The following is a 20610-nucleotide window of genomic DNA, read 5'->3' on the forward strand; positions in this document are numbered from 1 at the left end:
AGTGATTCAGCTAGGCTTATGAAGCAGAGGAGACCCCTCCAGCACACCCCCTCCTATCAGCCAATGAGGAGCGGCGAGCGTTTCCTCTGACGTTAGCCGACCGGCCGGTCAGCTGACGCGCCTCCTCCCCGCATAAAGGTCCTGTCTGTGGGCGCGCGCACGTGACAACGCAACTTTATATGCTGCTGACAGACCCGTCCTCGGCGTGCTAGACGCCTGAGGCCCGGATAGATTGCTAGGCATGGAGCTGGAGACAGCTGTGGTGGTAGCACTTTTCACCGCAGCAGCCTCTCCAACATTTGTTACAGTACTCTACTCTCTTACCAATATTGGGCCTTTACCTAATCACCCAGACTGTACAGTTCTCTTAAAAGTATTGGCTAACCTCTGTGATAATACACAATTTAGAAAACAGGATCATTGCTCTTTCTATCTCCTTACTATATCTGGTTATCTCTCTCTCTCACTTTCCTTCTTTCGTTACTGCTATCTATATCTACCTAACAGCTCTTTTTACTTATAGTCCATTATTTCTTTCGAACTAGATCACTATAGATTAAACATATCAGTTATCTGATTCTATTAACCACTTAAGCCCAACTGGACGAGATTTCTCGTCCAGTTGGGCTGCGCGCACTCCCGCGGGTCGCGCGCGCAGGCCCCCCCGTGCGCGCCCCCGCTGCTGGCCGCTAGCCCACCGATCAGTGAAAGGGATTATAAATCCCTTTCGCTGATCGGACCCCCCCGGAGAAAAGCCGACAGCGTCTTTTCAGACGCTGCAGCTTTTCTGAGCTCTGGTCTCCTTTCTTCTGCCTGGAAGCGAGATCGATCGCTCCCAGGACTTTTTGATTCTGGCCATCTTGTGGCCAAATAGCAAATTACACCTTAAAAAAAAAAGTTTTAAGAATAAACCCATAAATATATTAAAAAAACCCTGTTTACCTCCCACACCAAAAAATACCCACATACAAGTTTAAATTAAAAAAAAAACATAAATAGTTACCTAAGGGTCTGAACTTTTTAAATATCCATGTCAAAGGAGTATATCAATATGATTTAATAAATTATGTGTGAGAAAGCGCGGAGGAGCCGCCGCCATGAGCCAGCGGCGGGCGGCTCCTTCCGCACACAGGAACTTCTCGCACGGAGAGGCAGCCGCCTCCTCGCATCATGAGGCGGCTGCCTCCGTGCATCAGGCCGCAGAACGCGGCGAAACCGCCGCGCTGAATGCGGCAGATAGCCAGCAGATCCCCGCTGCGGGGACACCGCAGAACGGGGCTGCTGTTGCTGGGACTCATAGTCCCACAAGATTCAGAGTGACGCGCGCGCGCGCACTCAAACATAATTTATTACTCTCAGGGGAGAGTCAGCTGACCAGGCAGGTCAGCTGACCATAGCTTCACTCCTCATTGGTCCAGCACTTAGGGAGGTGCTGGAGAGGGGATATGTGTATATATACTGCTGGCTGTTCATTTGTTCCTTGTCTGGCGTTGCGTTCACATACGTGGGAGCACCCAGATCCGTTAGTCAGATCCGTTAGTGTGCCGGGACCAGCTGGAGCTGTAATCCTACACTAAGATAGATTTGTTGATAGCTTAAAGTACTAGTTTGATTGTGATATTTGTTATGACTTCTTGCCTGCCTTGACTACTCTTCTGAACTTTGATCTTGTACCTCGTTATCTCTGATACACCGTTGCCGAACCCCGGCTCGCTCCTAGACTCTGTTTCTGCCTCCTGATTCTGTACCCCGATATACCTGATACCCCGTTGCCGAACCCTGCCTGTACTTTGACTCCGTCTCTGCCTCTCGATCTTGTACTTTATCTGTCTGTGTGTGTACGACCTGGCTTGTCCGACCTCGAGAACCGACCTCATCATTGGAGGAGGTTCTTCGTTCTGTTAGTAACCCTTCCGCCTGAGGGTGACTTTCAGAAGATACTTCCTGCTAGCAGTCTGACTCCTCCCGTCTTGGAGAGCTCAGGGTTGCGGAAGTAATCTGTACAGTACGTCTTACTGTACTGAGGCCTAGTCCTCTAAGTGTTACTGTTACACCAAAACACTACACTCTACTCCGGTGAACAGAGGTTAGCTGGTATATTGGATTATCGGTGATACTGCAGATCACACATAATCTGGTATACGTCTGTATTCCCCGTGACGCTGCAGGTCACCGGTAATCAGACCTCTCTGTGCTTCACCGAGCGTTACAGAACGCCAGACCAAAAATACCGATGGAACGCACTGATCCTCTGACTGTGCTTGCCACTTCGGTGGATAGCATTCATCAAGCACTAGGTCAGCACAAAGCCTTAATTGATGCCTTATCAGGCTCTGTGAGAACCCTCCAGACATCAGTCGATTCAGTGCGATCCCCTCCTAGTGACGACATCCGTATGCCTGTCCCTGAGAAATTTTCCGGCCACAAGTCGGACTTCCGGAATTTCAGGAGTAGAGTATTGTCGTATTTTGAATTGAGACCCCGATCCTCGGGGACTGAGGCCCAACGGGTCATCTTTATTAAAACCTTATTGACTGGGGACTCCCAGTCCTGGGCATATAACCTGCCTGCTACCGATACCGCTCTGACTTCGGTAGACGAGTTCTTTAAGGCCATGGCCATAATCTACGACGACCCTGACCTTGCTGTGACCTCAGAGCGGAAACTCAAGCTTTTGCGGCAAGGCAGAGGGTCGGTCGAGGATTATGCGGCGGAGTTCCGTAGGTGGTCAATCACCTCTAGATTTAATAACTTCGCTCTTATGGATTATTTTCTGTCTGGATTGACGGAGGAGGTCTCTGACTTAATGTTGACAGTACCAGAGCCCAAGACAGTTGATGAGGCCATATCATCGGCCATTCGTGTAGATCGCAGGCTACGCCATCAGAAGCAGGCTAGGGGAAGTCACCGTGTCAGGGTGACTTCGTATACGGCACCGGTTGCTGCAGCCTCTGAACCAGCACCTCCGCCTGTCTCACCCTTTCTGGCCTTGCCTCCACCAGAGCCGATGCAAATTGGTCGTTCAAAATTGACCCAGGTGGAGCGAAGGCGGAGGATGACGGAACAACTGTGCCTATACTGTGCAGAGGCAGGGCATAGGGTGCGAAACTGCCCCAATAGGGCGGGAAACGGGTCCGCCTAGGAGTAGTGGGGGGTGACACCCTAGGCACACAGACTTCACCCCTTAGGGAAAAAAAATTACTTCTCCCATGTACGGTCACATGGGAAGATAAATCTGTTGCCACTGAAGCCTTCATTGATTCCGGCTCAGCGGCTAACTTTATGAATTTTGAGTTTGCTCAGGAGTTGGGGTTACCACTCACTCCCGTGAGACCCCCCATCCAGGTCACGGCAGTTGACGACTCCCCTTTGCAGCGGAACTGTCCCCTGTCACAGACTCCGTTTGTGGGACTCACCATAGGGGTTTTACACGGGGAGCAGTTACAGTTTTATGTGTTGCAGATGTCCACCTCCACTATTATCCTAGGCATGCCTTGGTTGCAGGTACATTCCCCACAGATAGACTGGGCCACAGGACAGTTGACGGCATGGTCACCTCACTGTTTCCAGCAGTGTTTGGGGAGACTAACGTTGGGTCTAACCAAGGTACAGGTGGAAGGTGTACCAAAGCAATATGCAGATTATGCCGATGTATTTTGTCCCAAGGCCACGGATAAGTTGCCCCCGCATCGTTCCTTCGACTGTCCCATTGATCTTCGTTCCGGTTGTGTGCCTCCTCGAGGTCATTTATATAACTTGTCTGGCCCCGAGAAACTTGCCATGCAGGAATACATTCGTGAGAACTTGGCAAAGGGCTTCATTAGGCCGTCCCGGTCGCCCGCTGGGGCAGGTTTCTTTTTTGTCAAAAAGAAAGATGGGGGGTTACGGCCTTGCATCGATTATCGAGGTCTCAATAAAATCACTGTGAAGAATCGCTACCCGTTACCACTTATTGACGATTTGTTCACACAGGTCACTGAGGCTAGCATATTTTCTAAACTGGATTTACGGGGGGCATACAACCTGGTGCGTATAAGGAAGGGCGATGAATGGAAGACGGCCTTCAATACCCCCGATGGGCACTACGAGTATAGGGTGATGCCCTTCGGGTTGTGTAATGCCCCGGCCGTCTTCCAGGAACTCATCAATGAGGTGTTTCGGGAGGTATTGGGAAAGTTCGTTCTAGTCTATCTTGACGACATTCTCATTTTTTCTAACAACCTCTCGGAACACAGAACCCATGTCAGGATGGTGTTAGACAAACTGAGGCAAAATTTGTTATACGCCAAGCTCGAAAAATGTATTTTCGAGGTCACGTCGGTTGCGTTTTTGGGGTACATAATCTCCACCTCAGGTTTGTCTATGGACCCTGCCAAGGTTTCCGCGGTCCTGGAGTGGCCACAGCCGGTGGGGTTAAAATCATTGCAACGGTTCTTGGGGTTTGCGAACTATTATAGAAGGTTTATAAAGGGGTATTCCACAGTGGTCGCTCCTCTCACTAGCCTTACTAGAAAAGGGGCAGACACCACTCATTGGCCTCCCGAGGCAGTACAGGCTTTTTCTAAGTTAAAGGGGTTGTTCTGTTCAGCTCCCATACTCAGACACGTTGACACCTCCGTTCCATTTATTGTTGAGGTGGACGCCTCAGAGATCGGGGTGGGGGCTGTGCTGTCCCAGCGTTCTGGTCTCCAGGGTAGACTACACCCGTGTGCCTATTTTTCCCGAAGGTTCTCTCCGGCAGAGAGAAACTATGACATAGGCAACAGGGAACTCTTAGCCATCAAGTTGGCCTTCGAAGAGTGGCGTCACTGGCTAGAAGGAGCGGAGCACACTATCACAGTTTATACCGACCACAAGAACCTAGAATACATCGAGGGGGCTAAAAGATTGAGCCCAAGGCAGGCTCGATGGTCACTATTCTTCTCGAGATTTACATTTTTGATCACTTATACGCCAGGGAGTAAGAATACCAAGGCAGACGCTCTTTCTAGGTGTTTTGAGCCAGAGACAGCACAGCCCCCTGTTCCTGAGACCATTGTCCCACGAAATGTGGTCTTAGCCGCCACCGAGACTTGGGAGGACTGGGAAGAGACTTTGAGTCCTTTTCAGCAGGATATCCCAGAGGGGAAACCAGACGGGGTGTTATTTGTCCCGTTACCCTTCCGTCTCCAGATCTTGGAGATGGTTCACTCCCATAAGAATGCGGGACATCCAGGAGCATCTAGGACGCAGGATCTTGTGGCCAGATGTGCTTGGTGGCCTTCGCTAGCCGCTGACTGTAAAGAATTTGTCAGGGAATGTGCGGTGTGCGCAAGAAGCAAGCCCTCCCGGCTGGCATCTGTAGGTACCTTGCAGCCTTTACCCACCCCGAGCGAACCATGGACCCATTTGTCCATGGATTTCGTGGGGGAGCTTCCCAGATCTGAAGGCATGTCAGTTATTTGGGTGGTGGTCGACCGTTTTAGCAAGATGGCCCACTTCGTGCCTTTGAAAGGACTCCCCTCGGCCCAGGAACTGGCCGATTTATTTATCATCCATATCTTCAGGCTACATGGCATTCCAGAGGACATAGTATCTGATCGGGGAGTTCAGTTTATTTCGAAATTTTGGAGGGCATTTTGTCACTTGATGGGCATGAAATTGTCATTTTCCTCAGGGTATCACCCACAGACAAATGGCCAGACGGAGAGGGTCAACCAGTCGCTGGAGCAATTTTTGAGATGCTACGTTGCTGAGGCACAAAATGATTGGGTGAAATATTTACCTTATGCAGAATTTGCCCACAATAACTTAAAGAGTTCGTCCTCAGGTTTCTGCCCATTTCAGATTGTGACCGGTAAACTGCCTAAATTCTCCCCACTGCCACTTGCGGCCACTCCGTTCCCAGCCTTGGAGATGTGGCTGAGATCATTTAAGGACATGTGGTGGATCATCAAAAATAACCTTGTAAAGGCATTCCAGAGTCAGAAAAGTCAGGCTGACAAGAGACGCTCGTTAGAATGGAAATTCCAACCAGGAGATTTGGTTTGGGTGTCAACCCGTCACCTGACCCTGAAACAACCCTCGGACAAACTTGGTCCCAGGTTCGTGGGTCCGTTTCCAGTTACTAGGAAGATTAACAATGTCACATACTCCGTTGATCTTCCCACCAGTATGCGTGGAGTGAGGTCTTTCCACGTATCGCTTCTCAAACCTGCAGTCCAGGTGGGTCCCGCCCCCCCTCCTCCTGTCTTAGTCAATGCCCAACCCGAGTATGAAGTGGAAAAGATTATAGATTCACGTACGGTACAGAACTCGGTGCAGTATCTCGTACAATGGAAGGGGTACGGCATTGAGGAGAGACAATGGGTACCAGGGAATCGCATGCATGCGGACGAGTTAGTGAAAGAATTTCATACTGTACATCCAGAAAAACCTGGAAGGAGCTGTCCGGAGTCCACTCCTCGGGGGGGGGGGGTACTGTGAGAAAGCGCGGAGGAGCCGCCGCCATGAGCCAGCGGCGGGCGGCTCCTTCCGCACACAGGAACTTCTCGCACGGAGAGGCAGCCGCCTCCTCGCATCATGAGGCGGCTGCCTCCGTGCATCAGGCCGCAGAACGCGGCGAAACCGCCGCGCTGAATGCGGCAGATAGCCAGCAGATCCCCGCTGCGGGGACACCGCAGAACGGGGCTGCTGTTGCTGGGACTCATAGTCCCACAAGATTCAGAGTGACGCGCGCGCGCGCACTCAAACATAATTTATTACTCTCAGGGGAGAGTCAGCTGACCAGGCAGGTCAGCTGACCATAGCTTCACTCCTCATTGGTCCAGCACTTAGGGAGGTGCTGGAGAGGGGATATGTGTATATATACTGCTGGCTGTTCATTTGTTCCTTGTCTGGCGTTGCGTTCACATACGTGGGAGCACCCAGATCCGTTAGTCAGATCCGTTAGTGTGCCGGGACCAGCTGGAGCTGTAATCCTACACTAAGATAGATTTGTTGATAGCTTAAAGTACTAGTTTGATTGTGATATTTGTTATGACTTCTTGCCTGCCTTGACTACTCTTCTGAACTTTGATCTTGTACCTCGTTATCTCTGATACACCGTTGCCGAACCCCGGCTCGCTCCTAGACTCTGTTTCTGCCTCCTGATTCTGTACCCCGATATACCTGATACCCCGTTGCCGAACCCTGCCTGTACTTTGACTCCGTCTCTGCCTCTCGATCTTGTACTTTATCTGTCTGTGTGTGTACGACCTGGCTTGTCCGACCTCGAGAACCGACCTCATCATTGGAGGAGGTTCTTCGTTCTGTTAGTAACCCTTCCGCCTGAGGGTGCCTTTCAGAAGATACTTCCTGCTAGCAGTCTGACTCCTCCCGTCTTGGAGAGCTCAGGGTTGCGGAAGTAATCTGTACAGTACGTCTTACTGTACTGAGGCCTAGTCCTCTAAGTGTTACTGTTACACCAAAACACTACACTCTACTCCGGTGAACAGAGGTTAGCTGGTATATTGGATTATCGGTGATACTGCAGATCACACATAATCTGGTATACGTCTGTATTCCCCGTGACGCTGCAGGTCACCGGTAATCAGACCTCTCTGTGCTTCACCGAGCGTTACATTATGGGCTTCTAAACAGTGATGGACGCAAAATGGAAAAAATGCACCTTTATTTCCAAATAAAATATTGTCGCCATACATTGTGATAGGGACATAATTTTAACGGTGAAATACCCGGGGCATATGGGCAAATACAATACGTGAGTTTTAATCATGGAGGCATGTATTATTTTAAAACTATAATGGCTGAAAACTGAGAAATAATGATTTTTTTCCATTTTTTTCTTATTCTTCCTGTTAAAATGCATTTACAGTAAAGTGGCTCTTAGCAAAATATACCACCCACAGAAAGCCTAATTGGTGGCGGAAAAAACAAGATATAGATCAATTAATTGTGATGAGTAGTGATAAAGTTATTGGCAAATGAATGGGGGGTGAAAGTTGCTCGGATGTAAAAAGAATTTTAACCCTTCGGGCTTAAGTGGTTAAGGTTATGACATAGTACATACTTTAAGCTTTTTGTTCTTTTCCTTGTTTCACGTAAAAACATTAGGATTCCTGTACCTATAGCGTAATTTAGGTAAGAACTGTATTTACATGTCAACCCCATTCGGGTAGTTCTAAAATGGACTCTAGCACATTCTGTATACTTCTCTACCCATGACATATCAAGTACTATTGACATAAGATTACTTTTTTTGCAATGTCTATATCTTTTATATCTGTAATACTGTTTATCCACCTGTACCTTGAAATGTGTTTATTGAACCTTCTGGAATTTTTTCTTCAAAAACCAATAAAAACAGTATAACTAAAAAAAGAGACTCCGACCAGTACTGCAAAGTACTTAAAGATGCATACCTTTGTGTAGCTTGTGCTCTCCTCTTTCATTTGATGAATTGTCATTCTACACCAAATAGTTTTCATTCGATTTCAATCTAAAAATTGCAGCTGCCATCTTGACTATGTTATAACTTTCAGGTCACCCCTGTCATCTCTGCTAGAGAAGTACATCACTGAATGAAGCAGGAAGAGGAAGTGACATGCATGGCCATTGCAAGAGGCTCCTCCAGAGGGGTCATAGCATGACTTTGTTGGAAAATCGTCTGGCTTAAAGGCATGCCCATGAGAGGTGCTCGGAGTCCCTTTAATACATTCAATTTAACATGACAAAATGCAGACACATCCAACACATCCATAGGATTTCCCTGAGACCACGTACAGTGTTGCCCATAATTATTCATACCCCTGGCACATTTTGACTTAAAGGTACTATTATTCAACCAGCAAGTAATTTTTTGATGGGAAATTACATACATTTAGAGGGGTATGAATAATTTTGGACTGGGCACTTTTTGCTCAAATGTAAATAAAAGCTGATAATTTTTTTTCCCCCACAATAATGCCTCTAGTACATCATTGTATTGTCCTTTAGAAGACACCTATGTCATGTCCCATCAAAAAATTGCTTGCTGGTTGAATAAAAGTAACTTTAAGTCAAAATTTGCCAAGGGTATGAATAATGGGCAGCACTGTAAGCTTCCGCTGTGCTGGTTTTTATTGTCTTTCTGTAAGGTTGCACCTGGCTGCACCTGAAAGGCAGGTCCATAGTAACTGCTGCCAGTGTGATCCAGCCCACATCACAGCAACCAGGTTGCCAGTTTTATTGCACTGACACAATTGCAGCAATGCAGATGTCACTACGCTTCAGTACTCCCGGCAAGTCTCCAGTGTCTGCCTGTTTGTTATCACAGCCTGGAAAATATTTCCCGTACTATCACTCACCAATTCATTTAGCTGAAAATATCTACATAGAAATGAATCTTGACAGAAAAATAACACTTTATATTGCACCGGAATTTCTGTGTAATTTACCTCTCCCAGGCAGAAAACTAGTAATTTCTTAACCTGCAATTTTACCTGCGCATATAAAGGCAGTTAAAGCTAAGTATGCTATATAAAATAAATACAGTAACAAATTTATTGTAAACTGTGAGCAGAATGCTTCTTGCTACTACAAAGAATTCTGTAAAATATAAAAGCCATGCATTTATCTGATTGATATGATTAAACCGGGGGGGGGGGGGGGAACCCTGCTTGTTTCTTCTGCTGATCCAAGGCCTTTTACCACTTTAGGACCACAGGCTTTTACTCCCTAAAGACCAGGCCATTTTTTCTAAAATGGCCACTGCAGCTTTAAAGAGGAACTTCAGCCTAAACAAACATACTGTCATTATTTTACATTAGTTATGTTAATTAAAATAGATAGGTAATATAATCTCTTACTCACCCTGTTTTAAAAGAACAGGCAAATGTTTGATTTCATGAGGGCAGCCATCTTTTTGGTTAAAAGGAGGTGACAGGGAGCATGAGATACAGTTTCAACTGTCCTGTGTGCTGATCAACCCTCCCAGTTGCTAGGCAACATGAATAACAACATAGGAAATCCCATCATGCTTTGCACAGCATCAGGGAAAAAAAAACCCCGGGCAGTTTTCTTTGATGGGTGGAGCTTAGCTAAAAATGCAGCTAAAAATGATGCTCTGGTAAGAAAAACAAAGTTCTGATGCTGTGAAACTGTTAAAAAAAACATCAAGCCTTTTCAGTTCTGCTGAGTAGATTTTTAGTCCGGAGGTTCACTTTAAGGTCAAGCTGCAGGGCCACACAACACAGCACACAAGTGACCCCACCTTTTCTCCCCACCAACAGAGCTTTCTGTTGGTGGGGTCTGATCACCCCCCAGATGCTTGTTTATTTTTTTACTAACATTTATCTTATTTTTTTAATAAATATGTATATTTTTATTTTGCCCACTCTGTTTCTCTCTCCCCTGGCCAGACTATCACAGTGATCGGCTGTGATAGGCTTCAGCCTATCACTGCCATTCGCTCCTTTGTCCCACAGGGGGACAGCCGTGTCACACAGCTGTCCCCAGTACAGCGCTGCTGTAAATCGCAGCGCTGTACATGCTAATTAGACTGCGGTTTCGCCGTTTAACAGTCTCTGAGGGGCGATTGCAGCTGGGAGACTAAAGCCGGAACTGAGCTCTGCCGACCAAACAGGAGATGCGCACAGCGTGTGCGATCTCTTGCAAATGCGAGCCCCAGGAGTTTATGCCGATCGGCGTTAGGAGGTCCTGGGGCTGCCGGCGTGGCCACGTCCATCTGCGTGACGCGGTCGGGAAGAGGTTAAGCAGCAGGGAAAGACATACTATCCCAGGGGGAAAAACACATATATAAGTTAATAAATACCACCATTTGATTTCAGTGAATTTTACATAGTAAATTAAGAAAAAACTGTTCCTGGCATTTTCCATTTTTATTTCCTCTAACTGAAGCCAATCCTGATGTAATTTCCTCCCTTACTCTTTTTTTCCTCTTACAAACTACACTGACATATCTAACGTTCTTTGTAAACATGTCAGCACAGCATAGATCGTATTTCAGCAGCTCATTGAATTTCCCTCAGCCAATCAGTGAGGATCAGGACAGGAATGTGGGAGTGGAGATGACAAGGTTCTTTTTCATGTTCCAAATAGAGCCAGTCTGACTGAGATACGAGTTATTACAGCAGAAACATTTATCATTAGATTGGAATGCTTGCAATGCAGGGTAAGGCTGCAGGGTGCATAAGAAACACAGAGCAGTGAGTACATTGAATCGATGTTGTGGCTGACAATCCCACTTTAAGGGCAGCCATTTTCTGTACCATATATATGAGCGTTTCCTCACTGGTCAGAACATGAAAGCTGTATTCTAATAAGATATTTAAAGTGTATCTGAGGTGAATCTTGGGTGCAAAAACACATACTAACCTAAGAAGAGGAAAGCTTCTGGATCCTAAAGAGGCTTCCCACAGCATACACTTATTATCGATGGGCATGCAATTTCCACTATCCAAGCTAGAATAAAAAATTGTTAGGGTGAAGCCTGATCGCAGACTTTACCGGAGCTTAAAGCAAATCAATGGAGCAGGCCGGGAAGACACCCAGGTAAGTAAAAGACAACTTTTTACCCTGCCTTGGGCTTCCTTTAAAGGGGCACTATGGTGACAATTTGTAAAATTTAAAATATGTGCAAACATAGACAAATAAGAAGTAAGTTTTTTTCCAGAGTAAAATGAGCCATAAATTACTTTTCTCCTATAATGCTGTCACTTACAGTAGATAGTAGAAATTTGACAGAAGCGACAGGTTTTGGACTAGTCCATCTCTTCATAGGGGATTCTCTGCAAGGCTTTTATTCTTTATAAAGATATTCCCGAAAAAGGAATTCAACAATGATGCTGGCTAGCTTCCCTGCTCACTACAAAGTTTTTTGGCAGTTGGATAGAGCAACTGCTATTCACTAAGTGCTTTTGAAAATAAATAAATCCCTGAGAATCCCACCATGAAGAGATGGACTAGTCCAAAACCTGTCGCTTCTGTCAGATTTCTACTACCTACTGTAAGTGACAGCAACATAGGAGAAAAGTAATTTATGGCTCATTTTATTCTGGAAAAAACATACTTCTTAATTGTTTATGTTTGGACATACTTTAAAATTTTTCGCCATAGTGCCCCTTAAAGGGAAAACATAATATCACTATAAGGGCTGCCTTGTGGGTACCCTTATGCCAGACTTAATGTTAACAATTAAATGAGTAGTCTGTACTGTGGATGACATATTTCCTAAGTTGTAGTTTAAATTGGAGTAATGGATGACCTATATAAGGACCCTGAAAGAGCCCTTAGTGGTCTCTCAAACTTGTGTTGACTCACTACCTGGACTTTTAAAGTTTTACATTGACAATGAGAAAAAGATGACCATAAGAAACAGAAAAATTACTGTATAATAATGGTTACCTTGGTTACCGTTTTACAGAAAAAGTTATGTTTAATTAACCATCTTAGCGGTATGGACGAGCTCAGCTCGTCCATCACCGCCGATGGCTGCCGCTCAGGCCCTGCTGGGCCGATTTTGTTGAAATAAAAAGCAGCACACGCAGCCGGCACTTTGCCAGCCGTGTGTGCTGCCTGATCGCCGCCGCTCTGCTGCGATCCGCCGCTGGCAGCGGCGAAAGAGGGTCCCCCAAGCCGTCTGAGCCCTGCGCAGCCGGAACAAATAGTTCCGGCCAGCGCTAAGGGCTGGATCGGAGGCGGCTGACGTCAGGACGTCGGCTGACGTCCATGACGTCACTCCGCTCGTCGCCATGGCGACGAAGTAAGCAAAGCACGGAAGGCCGCTCATTGCGGCCTTCCGTGTTACTTCTGGCTGCCGGAGGCGATCGGAAGAACGCCTCCGGAGCGCCCTCTAGTGGGCTTTCATGCAGCCAACTTTCAGTTGGCTGCATTAAATAGTTTTTTTTTATTTAAAAAAAAAACCTCCCGCAGCCGCCCTGGCGATCTTAATAGAACGCCAGGGTGGTTAAGCCTTGCAGCAATCACTTGACATTTAACACTGTTTAATGATTTCCTTATGGTATCATAAATGTGTGATACTTCTTAAAATAAACAGCAAAGCGTCAGCTGAGACCCATGCATGCAGAACATCAAGAGTAGGGATGGCTACTTACTGGCCAAAGCATGGGCCACAAGTATAAGGTGCTTAACGTCCAGCTGACATCACAGTGCCAGAACAAGTTAATACAAGTTAAAAAAAAACACCTATGAGGCCTGGAACCCAATAGAATGTTTTTTTTTTAGCGTTTAGGGGCGCTTTAAATTGCTAGCGATTTCCCTAAACGCTCTGCCAATGTAAATGGATGGGACAGATTCCACTACAGCGATTGAAATTGTGGAAATCGCAATTACGGGGCATGCAGCATTTTGGGAGCATTTCCATTCTAATGAATTGTATAGAAGCAGGGAAATCGCTCCTAAAATTTCTTGCAAACACTATCACAAATCGCTAGCGTTTGTGATAGCGCTTTGTGCTTTCTAGTGGGTTCCAGGCCTCACTGTGCATTGAAATAATTTCCATAGGCTAATAAGTTGCTTTCCATGGAAACACAAACACATTGGACACCTTTACAGAGTGTGGTTTTAAAACTGCAAATGTGACAGTGATGTTAAAAAAAGCCATATAACTGAAAATAAAAATATGAGACTCTTTGCTTTGCTACTAATGTTCTATTCATTATCGGTACTACACATACAATTCATTATATCATAAGTTATATTATACGTTTTTATTTCATCTTAGGTTTGCTATAAAAGAGGTGCCCAGTCATCTTTAAAGTGAACCTCAAGACTAAAAATCTACTCAGCAGCACTGAAAAGGCTTGGTGTTTCTTTAACAGTTTCACAGCATCAGAACTTTGTTTTTCTTACCAAAGCCTGATTTTTAGCTGCACAGAAGCTAAGCTCCGCACATCAAAGAAAACTGCCCGGGCATTTTCCCCCTGATGCTATGCAAAGCATGATGGGATTTCTGATGTTGTAGTTCTCGTTGATTAGCAACTGGGAGGAGTGATCAGGACAGAGGACAGTTTGAAAGGAGGTGACAGGGAGCATGAGACAGTTCCACCAAAAAGATGGCTGCCCTCATGAAATCACAAACATTTGCCTGTTCTTTTAAAACAGGGTGGGTAAGAGATTATATTACCTATCTATTTTAATTAACATAACTAATGTAACTTAATGAAAGTATGTTTGTTTAGGCTGAAGTTCCTCTTTAAGTATCAAAAACCCATATGGCTATTATTTCTAATTTTGTTGATCCCAGTTTGTGGCCAGTATACTTTAATTTTATTTTCTAATTTTATTGTTTCTTTATAGCCCATTTAATTGTGAGTGTGTAATGACAGTTCCAAGCTATACAAAGGTGTAGAAATGACTAAGTTTTAGTGCTTTCTTTTTACAGTCTTTCTTTTATCTATATTATTAAAAAAATGTGGATGGTGATAAGCTGTTAGTTTAATATGCTGGTATGTCTGAATGTTTTCCACAATAAAAAGATTTTAAAAACAAACAAAAGAGGTGCCCAGTAATTTGGGTTTTGGACCGCGTCCACGTGCGGTAGCGAACACATAGCGTGTTCGACCCACCCCCTATATCTTGTCATTGGGCTAAACTTTGACCCTTTACATCACAGTCAGCAGACACATGGCAGCCTATCAGGCTGCACTACCTCCTGAACCCCCCATAAAAAATCAGCTTCAGGCATTTTCTCAGGCTGCTGCTTCTCTTTTAGGGAAAGGAAGGGAGAGACATTGCTTGAAAGATAGGGACATCGTTAGTTAGGCTCTTGTTAGCTGCTCCTTGCTGAAATTTGTTGCTGGAAGCACCCCAAAAAAGCTCTTTTGAGGGCTAATGTTCTTTTTCTGATGTGTTTGTTTGTTTTTCTGTGTGACACTGACACTGCATAGATACAGCCCTGTCTGTCGCACTTGCAGCTGGTTCTTGCTGTACTGTGCCAGGCCCAGCACACTGTATTACCATTCACAACATAGATGTATGAAGATCCGGCACTGCTTCTAGCTTTAAAAAGAGCTTTATTGCCAGCGGCTCTTTCAATATGCAAAAAAGTTTCCAACAAGGTGATCAAAAAATATTCATGCGGTAAAAACATGCAAGGTGCACATACCCGTTGTGGTTAGTAAAGGCTGTGGGGCATGGTGGTAGGAACGGCCCGCCTAACGTCCGTTTCGCTTCAGTAGCGTCTTCAGAGGCAGTGTGGCAATTCAAGACTGTCCGTTTCCGGGTTAAATACTGTATGGAGAATCATTTCCGGGTCGCATCGTCGCTTCTACGCGTACAAAAGTACGCATGCTCCCACTAACGTACGCATGAATGCGTAATGACGTCAATGGAGAATGCGCACACTGCCAGAAGTTCCCTGCGTCGTTTCATGCTTACGTAATTACGCATACAATCATTGATGTACGCATGCAGGCGCATAAACATCAATGGAAGTATGCGAACCATGCTTAAGATTGCCATTTACAAGTCAGATCTAGCAATCTGCTACATGGCCACAAAGTGGCAGCACAAACGGGTATGGGCTGGTGTATTAACAATTTAAAAGGATAAAATATATAGGGGAATATATCTGCACATCAAGGGATGCAAAAAGCTCCCACAAAAAATTGTTGAGGGCTTCATGGAGCTAAGACTGGGCAGTGGCCCTCCGTTGTCAGGAAATCTTTTGAGAAATTATATTCTAATCATTACATAATCAAACCAGATCAGAGACCCACGTCCCAATCAGCCCCATTATAGCATTCCCGATATGCAGAGATCGCCCCTACCCTAAAAACAATACTTCCTATAGTAAAGACATATAAATGGACCTACTCTATACTCTCAAATTTTAAAGCTAAACTATACTCTAAGGATCCAGGAAACATGCCATTTCTATATTTTCGTTCAGGCCTAAAGGGCCCATCGCATCCGTTTTTATGATCCAAGTTGATTCCTTTCTTAAGAGTAATCGTTCTCTGTTTCCTCCTCTATGTGGCACTGGCATATGATCTAAACCAGCAAAGTTTAGGCAGTTCGCATTGCTTCCATGAACCATCCTGACATGCTCTATGAGCCTTGGGCATCCTTTCCCTGAATCCACAGATCTGAAGTGCTCCAACACTCTCGTTTTCATTTCCCTAGTTGTCATACCTATATAAAACCGGTGACATGGACACCATATTATGTAAACCACAAACTTTGTTTGGCAAGTAAAAAAGTGTTGTACTTTCGTGTCCACAGGACCCACTCGTACGTTTCTCCCTCTGCTTAATTGTGGACAGATTGAGCAATGCCCACATCTGTAATTGCCTTTGGTCTGCCCTCTTTCTAACCAGTTAAGTTCCCTCGGCATTGTTCCCTCGGCCAGTTCATATCTTTACACTGTATTTGTGTGATTTAACTTAATATACCATAGCTCTCTTTGTGGGTGACACTGCATAGATACAGCCCACAGTTGCTAGCTGGCATTTGTAGTCCGCCCACCAGCACACTGTATTATACCAGTGCATCTCTTTCCACTGTATTTGTGTGATTTAACTTAGTATAGCATAGCTCTCTTTGTGGATGACACTGCACAGATACAGCCCACAGTCTCAGCTGGCCCTTGCTGTACTGTGCCAGGCCCAGCACACTGTATTATACCAGTGCATATCTTTCCACTGTATTTGTGTGATTTAACTTGGTCTGTCAGTGTGAAGCAGTACACTATTTACACTACCTGATTGATGTATACACACGCAAGATGTTTTAAATCACTTTATGCCTCCAATTTAGGAATGCAATGTGATTTCTGCCCTTTAGGGATTATAACCCTACTCTGCATCAAATACGTAATTATCCCAGGGACTTTTGGCATGGATCCCCCTCCGGCATGCCCCCCTCCAGGTGTTAGACCCCGTGAAAAAACTTTGCCATCACTTTTGTGGTCAGAAACAGTCTTTGTATGTTTTGAAATTCACCTGCCCATTGAAGTCTATGGCGGCTCTCCCAAGTTTGCGCGAACGCAAACTTTTGCGGAAGTTCGCATCCGCAAACCCAAAATCTGAGGTTCGAGCCATCTCTAGTAGTCATGCCCCTAAATATTGGATGCATATTTTAACCACTCGACCACTGAGGGGTTTTTATCCCTTTAGGACCAGAGCAATTTTCACCTATCAGCGCTCCTCCCATTCTTTCACCAATAACTTAATCACTACTAATCACAACAAAATGATCCATATCTTGGTTTTTTGCCACCTATTAGGCTTTGGGAGGTACATTATGCTAAGAATTATTTTATTCTAAATGCTTTTTAATTGGAATAATAAGGGAAAAAAATTAAAAAAAATCATTATTTCTCAGTTTTTGGCCAATGGCCATTATAGTGTAAAAATGAAACGTTCTTCTGTGGATAAAAGGCACACATTTTATTTGCCCATTTGTCTCAGTTCTTTAAAACATTTCCCTAGTACAATGTATGGCACCAATATTTTATTTGGAAATAAAGGTGCATTTTTTTTAGTTTTGCGTCCATCACTAGTTCCAAGCCCATAATGTAAAAATGAACAGTAATGTACCCTCTTGACATAAATATTAAAAAAGTTCAATCCTTAAGGTAACTACTTATATAACTACCTATATATTTTTATGTATTTTTTTTTCCTATACAAAAAAAGTTTGGATACTATGGGAGGGTGTGTGAGGGAAATAGTTAATTATAAAAGTCAGTGTTGGGATTTTTATTAAATAAAAGTGGATGTTAGTGTAATTCACTATTTGGCCACAAGATGTCAGTCATTATTTCCGATTCACGTACGTAAGTACATGAATCAGAAGTAGTGTGTGGCACTGTAACAACAGGAAGATACAATGAATGTAGGCATCTCATAGACACTGGCATTCATTGAATCGGGGACTTAGATTAATGAATGGGAATGTAGTTCCCATTCATTCATCTCTTCGCTAATGGACGAGGATGGGAGCGCATGTGGCTGCCCACCGCTTAAGAGTAAGACTTATATTCGCGGCCCTGGTACTTCAAGTGAAGTTTTGCTGGGTCGTGAATATACTGCACAAGATGCAGTAAATTGTTAATCTGAGCAAAAAATGCCCATACATTTTAGACAATATTCACATCTGTGTGAAAAAGTAATGTCCTTATTGCAAATTATTGTGAAATGAAAAGGCCATATATTGACTTATCACTACAGGTACAGTAAATGTGACACTGCTTCCCTCCTGAACACCCTGCAATGCTGACAGCTTTGGGGCTGTTAGAGGGGATGTATGAGTAAACAGACAGGCCATCACCTCCTACCCCTTGGTCCTTTCACCTTGGCTCCGCCCTGTTAGTGACACCATGTGATTTTTTTTTCTTAGGCCTTTCTGTGTTGCCTTTGCCACATTTTCCCTTCTGTTCTAAAACAAAAAACAAAACATTTGTATTGTCAAACCAAGTACCTCATACTGGGTCTTTTTCCAGAGACTGGTTCTGTAACTATATCAAAGTAAAAAAAAAATAGTCCCTAGATTTGAACTCCTCATTTACTTCAGTACATTTTTTTCAAAACAACTGAAACGGCACCAAAAAGAAAAAACGTCTCTACTTTTACCTGAATTCAGTGAAATGAAATGAAGTTCGTTTTCATTCATCTCTGTTAAAGGTATATGAAGGCTGTCATATTTATCGCCTTTAAACAATACCCATTTCTTGCCTTTCCTGCTGATCCTCTGCCTCTAATACCTTTAGCCATAGACCCTGAATAAGCATGCAGCAGATCAGGTGTTTCTGACTCAAGTCTGACTAGATTAGCTGCGTGCTTGTTTCAGATGTGTGAATCAGATACTACTTCAGCCTAATAGATTATCAGAGCAGCCAGGCAACTGGCATTGTTTAAAAGGAAATAAATATGTCAGCCTCCATATCCCTCTCAGTCAGAGGCGTCACTAGGGCTGGTGTCACCTGTTGTGGAAACTCATGTTGTCACCCCTTTCTTAACCCATGAACCTCCAACCTCACCAGGCTAAACAAAACCTATACTATTTTGTAGTAAAAAATAATAATTATAATTCTGTATTTACATAGCCTTACTCCACTCTCCAAGTCTCCATTAGTCTGGAACTTGGTGTCACCCCCTCTGCTGGTGACACCTGGTGTTGTCCGCGCCAGCCGCACCCCCCTAGTGACACCACTGTTCTCAGTTCATGCATACTTTAATAACCCAGCTATACCAGTCCCTCTGCACTGAGGCTGAATGGAACCGCAGTCCTTTACATGTACATTGTACATTTTTTTCTGATACGTGATTAAAGGCTAGGAAACATCTATGTGACAGTGAGATGTATGTCTAAACTTGAAGAAGGAGTATAAGAAAGGAGAAAACCTCTGAGGGTCAACAATAGTCATGTTTCGGAACTTAGAAAGCAACCATACAGAGCACGAATATACACAAGTGAAAAAATGTAAGCAATTAACCTACAAAACCGAATAACAATAACAAATTTGCATGGCATCATGCTTTCAGTTCAGTTTCACTTTAAAAAGCAACCATAATGACGTATAGAAGAAAATAAAGTATTCATGATACCCATTTTTTACCATTATGATCCTGGAGTCAGAAATGCTTCTTATATCTATTTATTGCTGTATTGGCATGTAACTCCATCCTCTCACTGAGGTGTAGGCCCCGTTTACACTTAAAGAGAACCCGTACTGAGTAAAAATATTTAAAATAAACACATGAGGTAACTTCCAATGATTATTGCATAGTTACCTTGCCATCAGTTCCTCTCAGAAGCTCACCATTTTCTTCTGACAATGATCCCTTCCAGTTCTGACAATATTTTGTCAGATCTAAAATATATCAGTTGCTGTCAGTAAAATATCAGTTGCTGTCAGTTATAGCTAAGAGGAAAGCTGATGTACCAGGTAATGTCTATGTTTCCCTATGGCTCAAAAGGGCGATGTTACAGTTTAACTGTGTGCTGACCAGGAAGCTGTTATGGTTAATGGCCATTTTCAAAATGGAGGACGGAGAATTTCCTTGATCACAGTGAACAAACAGGACGCGGGAGAGGAGAAAGACACTGAGGAGTAGACTACATGGAAGGTAAGTATGACTTGTGTATGCTTATTTTGAATTTGAATTTTCAGTTCAGGTTTTCTTTAATCAGTTGCTCTCAGTTATAACTGAAATGTCAACTGATTTTCAAAGTAAGTCCAATTTTTTCCTATGGCACCTTTCACACTTAACGCGTTTTAACTGAAATATTTTTCACAATGCACTGCTAAGGAGAAGAAAAAAAAAAACGCGTACCAGCTGATTAAGTGTAAACGGGGCCCTAGCCTGCCTAGGCAATAATGTAATGCAGCATTCTGTCCCAAAGCACTCTGGGAGATCATGTAATGTTCCTGCTCACTTCACAGAGAGATAAAAATATATTTCACAGTATTTTACCTTGCCAGCAGTGGAGATGCCAGTAAATGTAAATTAGGGTGAGGTGGCTGGTGTACTGATTAAGGGCACAGTCTCTGATATACGTTGGGTTTGAATTCTGGCGGCAGCTCTCAAGTGCTTTGAGTCCAACAGGAGTGCTATTTTTTATGACAAAAAAAATGGGCACACACTAACTAAATATATTATAAGT

The sequence above is a fragment of the Hyperolius riggenbachi genome, chromosome 5, assembly GCF_040937935.1.
Source record: "Hyperolius riggenbachi isolate aHypRig1 chromosome 5, aHypRig1.pri, whole genome shotgun sequence".
Lineage (NCBI taxonomy): Eukaryota > Metazoa > Chordata > Amphibia > Anura > Hyperoliidae > Hyperolius > Hyperolius riggenbachi.